General features: G+C 47.1%; 1 long non-coding RNA gene across 1 annotated transcript; it reads right to left on the bottom strand.

Moving 5' to 3' along the window:
• Window positions 1-5,796: 5,796 nt before the first annotated feature.
• On the bottom strand, window positions 5,797-8,355 carry LOC102496636 (uncharacterized). The gene is made up of 3 exons (XR_336215.3): window positions 7,577-8,355; window positions 6,782-6,855; window positions 5,797-6,287 (listed from the first exon to the last, which is right to left on the bottom strand). It is a non-coding gene; the product is annotated as an uncharacterized LOC102496636 (long non-coding RNA).
• Between the last annotated feature and the right edge of the window lie 141 nt (window positions 8,356-8,496).

Genomic DNA, 8,496 nt, shown 5'->3' with positions numbered 1-8,496 from the left:
CAACTTTTGCTTACCCTGGGCCAACCGATGGCACCTTTCAGCTCCTGTCCTACCTGCTGCTGACTGGCTCAGACTCCATGTTTCCCAGTTCCAGTTCCAGAAAGTATGCTCCTGACCAGCCCAGCTCATATGTTCATGCTAGCCACCATTGCAGTTGGCTGGTCAGCCTATAACTGGGCTGCCCTGAGCTCTGATGCCCACCACACGTAGTCACCTGAGGGAGTGTGTGCATGTGGAGGGCTGTAGTGGGTTGAACAGTGACCCCAAAAAGATATGTCCACATCTAATCACCAGCACCTGTAAATGTGGCCATATTAGAAAAAGGATCTTTGTAAATATAATTAAGGATCTCAAGATGAGATCATCCTGAATTATTAGGGTGGAGCCTAAATCCAATAGCACATGCCCTTATCTAAGACATGCAGAGTAATATTAGGCTGGAGAGTGGATAAAATCAAGCAGAGAGGCAGCCCTGGCACTGAGCTAACGAGGAACGGCAATCACATTTGCCCTTGCACTATAGGTAGCTAGTGAAAGCTGTCTTGGCTACTCCTCTGTCTCTCCAGATCTTTAAGCAACCTCCCCCGACCCACCCACCACACACACACACATCCTGGTGTCATATTCCCTCCAGCTTCCCCTGATTTTGCCACAACCCCCACTGGCTCAGAGTGCCCCTTGTTGCTCTGGGTCCTGTGAAGGAACATTTAGGTTGATGAGGCAGTGTCTTTCTGGGATATTTTTCTTCTATACCAAGGTCATGGTCCTTCTCTGTGGACATGAAAGGCCAGGGCAGAGTTGGAATGACCAGAGACACATGAAAGTTGGTCCATTCTTCATGGTGACCTTGATTTTCAGAACATAGGTAGGGTCCTGAGAGGCCCTATAAACTAGTCCCTTCACTTTATTAACAAGGAATCTGAAGGTCAGAGAGATGAGGGCAGGAGCCTGAAGCTGCAGCATCTGTACAGAATGCAGAGCCCCAGTGCCCAGGCCAGCACCCTTCCCTTGGCTTCTCACTACCTGGCAGCCCTCTCCCTGCCAGCCCTAGCGCCCAGCAAGCCAGCACCTCACATATGATTGCAATTACCATGGGCTTGGCCAGAGCCCAGCTATACTGCGAGCACATCCAGACCTGGTCACTGGCCAAGTTTCCATCTCAATAGAAAAATGAAAAGGTTCAAGGGCTACATGTTAATCCCAAACACACGAGCGGGAAGAAGTGGGTGAGGGGGAGAGAGCTAGCCAGGATTTCTCAGGGCAATATCAATCCACCAAGGGTTCCCCAACACCCCCAAGAGGCAGAGTGTCCCTTAGCAGTAGAGAATAGGCTGTTTTGTAGTGACAAACCCTTTGCCTTCAGGCCCTCAATGGAATTCAGCTGGTAAGACTTGGCTGAGGGGATCCCATAACAGTCACCCCTCAGCTGGCTCTTTTTTGGTGCTATTTTCCACTACCTTTATGTTTCTATCCTTTACTTCAACATCCCATTCCCTGCTATGGAAGGAAACAGAGACACAGAAATCAAGAGACTCGTTTGAGGTCAGGTAGTCACTGAAGAGTGGAGATGGGCTAAACACAGGCCTCTGGGCAGCCAGCCTGGTAGCTAGCCTCTCTCTTGATGCTTCCAATGGTCCAACCTCTGCCTACAATGCTCCTCTTTCTCCTGCCCACCATAATGCCCAGCATCTGATGGATTGTCTGGCTTCATCTGCCCCACAGCTTGCTTTGTGACTCTGGTTGGGTCCCAGATTTCACCCTAACTGCCAACTTGTGCACCTCAATGTTGACATCTTCTCAAGGCTTCCAGTTTAATTTTCCATTCTAATGTTTCCTCAGTCCTTCCTCCCTTGAGACTAATGTTCCTTTTCTACCAGGCTTGAAATATTCCTGATAAATGCCCTCTTCCAGCTTGCCCTAACTCTTAAGAAGTCCTATCTGTGAGCTGTGCTTGGTTCTGACTTCAGGGAGGGCAAGCACTTGAGTGCTTGACCAATGATATATATGCAACTACCCTTTGAGAGAGGGCTTTTCACATGCCATGTACTGGGAGAACCACACCTCTCTGCCTTGGGGGCAAAGGAGTTAATATTTTGCTAGAATTCTACTAATACTGGGATATGCTAAAAACCCTCTGGATGACAGTAGCCATCAATTAAATATCAACTGTCAGATACAGAAGAGCTGTGGCTCCACAGGGAAGGGAACAATAAACTTTTTGATTGCTGATACCCCCAAGGTGATACAATCCCTCAGAAAATGAGCTCCATCTGAGATAAATGTGCTTATTTACCCCAACTTCTAGACTGAGGATAGCCTGGGGCCTACAGCCAGGCATCTAAGCAACGCTGAGCTCCAGATTGCAGCTTCTTGCCGACTTGGGGATTTACAGGCTTTCTGGACAGGCAGAGCTGCCTCAGTGTTGAGGCCAGCAGCCAGCAGCCGGGTTCCAAAAGGTTGGCCAAGGTTTTTTCAGAGGCTCTGTGAGAGGCCCCTTGGGAAAAATGCCTCTGCAACACAGGGGCGTTATCTCATCTTCCATCTCCCTAGAGTCAAAGCCACAGCAAGGCATTTTCCTAACCAAGATGGAGGTGGAAGATGTGGGGGTGACTGGGGGAGCAGAATGTGGAAATGAAGCATTATTCTCCAAAGGTCATCTCTCTTTTTCTGCTTTCAAAAGGGTCAATGATCACTTTGTGTTTAAGCCAATCTTGCTTTTTTCAAAGAAATGAGAGAAAAACATGTTTTTCTAGGTCTAATTATAAAAGCCATAAGGCTAGAAAGATAAGGAGAAACGATCTGTCTCCTAGGCAGCCTGCACTAGGTACACACCTAAGCACCTAGGGAGAGATTGATCTAGAGCCCAGGCATAACCTTGGGCAGAAACTCCATCAGTAGTCCTGGGCCCCCCAATCTGAAAACTTTACCCACCCCGAGTCCATCAATAATGTCATTGGTGGAGTTCAAGTCATTTCTTCCATTTGATCCTCATGGGAACTAGAAAGGAGCTAAGAGACTAGAAGAGCCAGTGATTTGGGTCCTTCTGGAAACTTAAGGAAGTGGGTGGGGAGAGGGAAGTCTCTCATTCACACCAGCATGCCCAGTCCTTAATCTTGCACTGTCCCATGAAAGGACAGGTCCTGAGCTGGAGTTGTCCACAGATCTGCTCATCAGCCTAAGAAAATGCAGTCAGTCTTCTGGTTCTGGCCTTGGAAAACAGTGGCTGTCCTTCGATTTCCTGTTTTAAGTATGTGCTAGAGGGGGGAAGTTTGGAGATGGAGAAGGCTCTTGTTTTCTTCCCTACCAACCCAAACTACAACTCTCAGGTCAAGTTGCATGGGCTTGGGGCCAGAAGCAACTGGTCTCCCAGGGTCCCTCTGATGCTGACCAGCTTTGAGCTCTTAAGCCAGATCTTGGTGGTACCCGGACCGCTGCTGCTACAAACCTCTCCCTGTTGATAGCCCTGCCTACTCATGAGGAAGTTTTCTAAACATGAGACAGACATAAGAAGCAGACAGGGAGGGAGAAGGCCTAGGAATGGGAGCTGAGCCCAGTCAGGAAAGAGGAGGCACTGAGGCCCCACTGGAGCCTGGATACACTCGGCCTCTCAACCTTGCTTTGACTCTGTGCTGAGTCCGGGTCTAAGAGAGTGGCTAGAGCCTGACCCCTTGGTTCAGTCAGTCAGAATATGGGTTGTCCTGAGCAGGCCAAGTTCAGGCATGACTTCATGCCCTGGATACTCCAACCCACCTACCCAGGAGAGCTAATCCAGTCTCAGGTTAATGAAGCACTGTGCACTGCTGTGCCCCAACACCTAGAGGAAGTCCAGTACCTGGCTTTGTGGCATTCGGCCTGGCCTACGTCCCTGCATCCAAGAGCCTCCTGAAAAGTGGAGGGTATTTGGGGTTCCTGGCTCAGATTTCCCTTAATCCCTACTCCCTTGAACTCCCACTTCCAAAGATAATGAAACAACTCCCGTCAGGATCGTGAGCTTCGAAGGAGGCCTTCAGACCTTGCACATTCCATGGCTGATCTTTGGTCCCTTCTCAGCCTGAATGAACAGAGTGAAATACAGCATTGGGTTACCACCCAGCTCAGCCATGCTGCTGTCTCAGGGAAGAGACCTCAAAAGGAATCCCAACTCTAGCCAAGGAAAATATGAGTCAGGTCTGACTGCCAGGTGGCTTCTTTCTCCCCACCTTCCATTACCACCACCCCCATCCACCCCAGAGCCAATGAGCTATTGGGTAACCCCAAGACCCCACTCCTACACAGCCTATAGTCAGCCAAGGCATGCTGGCAGGATTCTAGAAACTTGGTCTGCTGTGTGTCGCTACCTCTGGAAGCGCAGGAAGTGTGGAACTCTTAACTTGAACCATCTCGAAAGGGGCAAACGCATTGACTGTGGCTGTCCTGCCTTCTGCCTGCTTTGGCTTTCCCTGAGCAGGAATCTCTTTTGAGGTATGGCAACTGTACTCAGAGGAAGAGCCAACACCTGCTGAAACTCCTATCCCACATGTACAGGAAGACATTTTCTGACCTCTTCTTACCATTCCATCCAGAGCCTTCCCTCCTCCTACAGGTTGAACCTCAGGTTGAATTCTTTGTGTTTGGGGAAACTGCTACCACCACAGGACTTTGTAGAAAAATCTCTCCTACCTTTGTGGCTTCTGATTTGAAAGCATTTCTACTCTTTTTCTCCAGATGGAGTTCCAGGTTCACATTTACAGGGGCTCTAGGTCCTCTTTTGTTCACTTTAAAACAGCATTGTCAGAACCCGCACATGGCATAATGGTTATATTGCCGGACTCCTACATAGTTGACATGGTTCAAGTCCCGGACTTGGCGGCTTAAAATTCATGCTGGGCACCTGGGCAGTGTGCCTAGAATCCCAAGAAGAGAATGAAGGAGAAGGGATTGCAGCATAGCCATCCCCCTGGAGGATGATTTCTCACTTTCTGTCTCTGTCTCTCTGTCTCTCTGGTGAGCGCATGTACCCTATAGCAAAAATCTCTTTCTTAAAATAAAATAAAACAGCATTGCCAGAACCAACAGATGGCATAATGGTTATGTCACTGAACTCCCATGTAGTCAACTATAGTTTGAGTCCCAGACCTGACGGCTTAAAACTCACAAGGGGTGCATGTGCATGTGTGCTAAAAATCCCAAGAGGAGAATGGAGGAGAACAGATTGCTGTGTGATTATCCCCCTGGGAGGTGATACCTCGCTTTCTGCCTCTCTGGCAAGTGCACACATTCTCTAGCAAAAATCTCTCTTAAAAAACAAAACAGAACAAAACAAAAGCAGCATTGTCTAATAGAAATATAATGTAAGCCATAAAGGAGTCACAATACAATTTAATATTTTCTAATGTAAAAAATTAGTTTTAATACTGTATTTCATTTAACCTAGTATGTTTACATCAACCAATATGAATATTATTTTAACCTTTAATTCATAAAAAATTATTTTATTAGGGTATGAAAGAGCGAGGGGAGCACCCTCCATATTCTGGTCATGCCATAATCTCCTTCCACCAGCTCTCTAGCTCATCAGATTTGGGGCACTCACAAGCCCAGTGTGTCTTAGGCCAGCTGAGTTGGGGATTCAAGCCATAGTCACCATGTGGCTTTTAGTACTGTGGTTCAGCATGCTACTGCTTGCGCCACAACAGCCAGGCCATAGAAACGCTATGAATGAGAAATTTTACCTTCTTTTTCCTATTTAAGTTTTCTAGAGCTGCCATAACAAATTACCACAAACTGATAGCTTCAAACAACAAAAATTTATTGTCTCACAGTTGCAGAGGCTACAAACCAGAAATCAAGGTGTCAGCAAGGCCCTGCTTCTTTCTGGCACCTGTTGGTTGCCAGCAATTCTTGGCATTCCTTGACTTACAGTTGTACCATGCCAGTTTCTGCCTCCTCTGGCATCACATGGCCTACTTCCTCCTCTGTGTGTCTCTGTCTCTTCACCTGGCCTTCCTGTAAGGGTACCAGTTGGTGGATTTAGAGCTCACCCTAAATCCAGTAGACTCTCAACTGATTATATCTGAAAAGAACCTTTTCGAAATAAGGTCACATTCCAAGATTCCAAGTGGACATGGATTTTAGGGAGACACTACTCAACTCAAAACAATGTTGTATTCAGCTTTATCTAGTAAGCAAAGTCAGCGAACTCTCATCTGACGGATTTTTGGCTCCCAAGATTCTGTGGATGCAGTCTGTTCTTCTGTTGTCTTTGTCCCTTTATTTTCACTTTTGTGAGCCTTAGGGCAAGACCAAAGCTAAAACAAAAGAGATGAGATCAGTTTCAATAACATGTCTTATTTCACTCAATGTACCTAAAATATTACCATTTTAGGGACCAGCCAGCGGTGTGGTGGCTGGAGCAGCTATATTCTACATGCATGATTCAAGTTCTGGACCTACCTACTTGAGAAATACACTGATCCCAAAATCCCCAGAGGAGAATGGAAGGGAAGGGATTTCAGTCTGGTCAAACCACCTGGGAGGCACTTTCCCACATTCCCTCTATCTCTTTCTGTCTCTCTTCCACAAGCACATGCACCCTTACAGCACATTCCAAGTCAGATTAGCCACTTCTGAAGCACTCAACAGCCACGTGTGGCTAAGGGCTGGCTTACTGCATAGCACATCCCAATTAAAAGAAAAGGAGTGAGACTTCAGCAAAGCTGGCAATGCCCCTGGGAAGGCTGGCGTGTCCCAGGGGTTGGCATTTTTTGATGATTTTACCACCTCCACTGTCTCTCCTGATTACCTCTCGTCTGTGAGAAATGTTGTTTCATGTGGCGGTGCAGGGAGGGATTCCTGTAACACAAGCTCACAGGACTTCTGTAACAAACCAGAAGATGGATGTGTTCACTCATGAGTAGAATGATGACCACCTGGTTGCTCTTTTGTCTGCACTCGCAGTCCCTTCCTTCCCTATAGGCACAGTTCTGGGAATCCAGTCCTAGTCCTAGTCCCTCAGAACTAGGGACTTTCCTTACTGAATGTGAGTGATTGAAAATCTCAGGCAAAAACAGTGTGAGGCATCCACCTTCCCAACAATTGTGGCTATGACTGGAAGAAGACAGCCAGACTCCCCGTGCCTGGCAGTGGGAGAGGATATGGCCATGTGCCAGAACAGGCTTTTTTCAGCCCCTGTCTTACAGACCTGGCCCATTCTTTTCTCTTTAGATATGTCCGTCTTCCTGGCCTGGGACCCATTCTGTCTCTTTGTAGGATGTCTTTGCCTTTGTCTGCATTGATTTCTGTGTGTCAATGTTACCGTCAAACTCAAAGAACCACCTAATTTCTTCAGGAATGGGCTCCCTCATTTTGCTCGCCTGGAATGTCTGCAATTCTTTATTCTCCTGGATCTTGTTCCATATCCCTCTGTTGTTCTGAGAAAACCAAGAATTATAGAAACCAGACTTGGAAGCTGAGCCCCACATGTGTCTTATCCACCTCTTGGACTCTGGAGCTGCTCATAACAGGGGAACAGCCTGCTCAGGATGCACACATGCTAGGAGTGCAGCAAGAGCTTCCTCCCCACCCCCACCCAGCCTACCTGTCCTCAGGTCCCAGAAGCAATGGTCCTGAGGCAGGCAACAGGATGACGAACGAAGCCATCAGTTTCACACTCTGGAGCAGTCACTGGACAAAAAAGGGAGTAGAGAAAAAGAGATGACAGGTACAGGTATGAGGAATCTCTGATGTTAATTCAGAGCTGCCAGTCCCTGAGACTACTAATGACTTGAATCTTTCTCTCTCTTGCTCTCGCTCTCCCTCTCACTCTCAGACACAAACACATCTTGAGAGCCTTCCCATTTATTTCCTGCAATGCACAGACCTCACAAAAAGTGACTCAGCCTTACATAAGAAAAGAGAATTTGAGGCGGACCAGGAGCGTGATGACTCATTGCCTTGAAATTTCCAGTGCGTTACACATGTTTTCTTAGATGATTTTTAAATTTTATCTTTAATTGTAAAAAAAATGTCTTGGGGGTTTTGCATCAAAATAAGAAAGAATAGTTGTCATGGAGGGGTTGGTAGAGATAGAAGGCCGAGGACAAGGACCTCTCAGGTCAGGCCTCAGAACATTCTGATGAGAATCCAGAACTCTCCTCTCAGGACCTCATAGCATTTCAAAACAATAATACAATCATCTCATGTAGCAAGCACCAATCGTTGGGTGCCTAAGAACAACTTTGACTGAGGGCAGTTGTGACCAACTTCAATGTCACCTCTTACTAAAAACCTACAGAGGCTGTAGGGCAGTGTTTCCCAGTCAGTCCCTTGGGGAACTTTTAAAAATCCCAAAGCTGGGGGCTGGAAGGTGGCATGGTGGTTACGGGCACTGGACTCCCACATGACAGACCCTGGTTCAAGTTCCAGACCTGGTGGCTTACTTTTTCACTTTCCCTCTCTCTCTCTGTCCCTCTCTGGTCAAATTTAAATAAATAAATAAATAAATAAATAAATAAAATT

This window comes from Tupaia chinensis, unplaced genomic scaffold (genome assembly GCF_000334495.1).
Source record: "Tupaia chinensis unplaced genomic scaffold, TupChi_1.0 Scaffold000661_1, whole genome shotgun sequence".
Classification (NCBI taxonomy): domain Eukaryota; kingdom Metazoa; phylum Chordata; class Mammalia; order Scandentia; family Tupaiidae; genus Tupaia; species Tupaia belangeri.
This window is presented reverse-complemented; position numbering and strand designations above follow the sequence as displayed.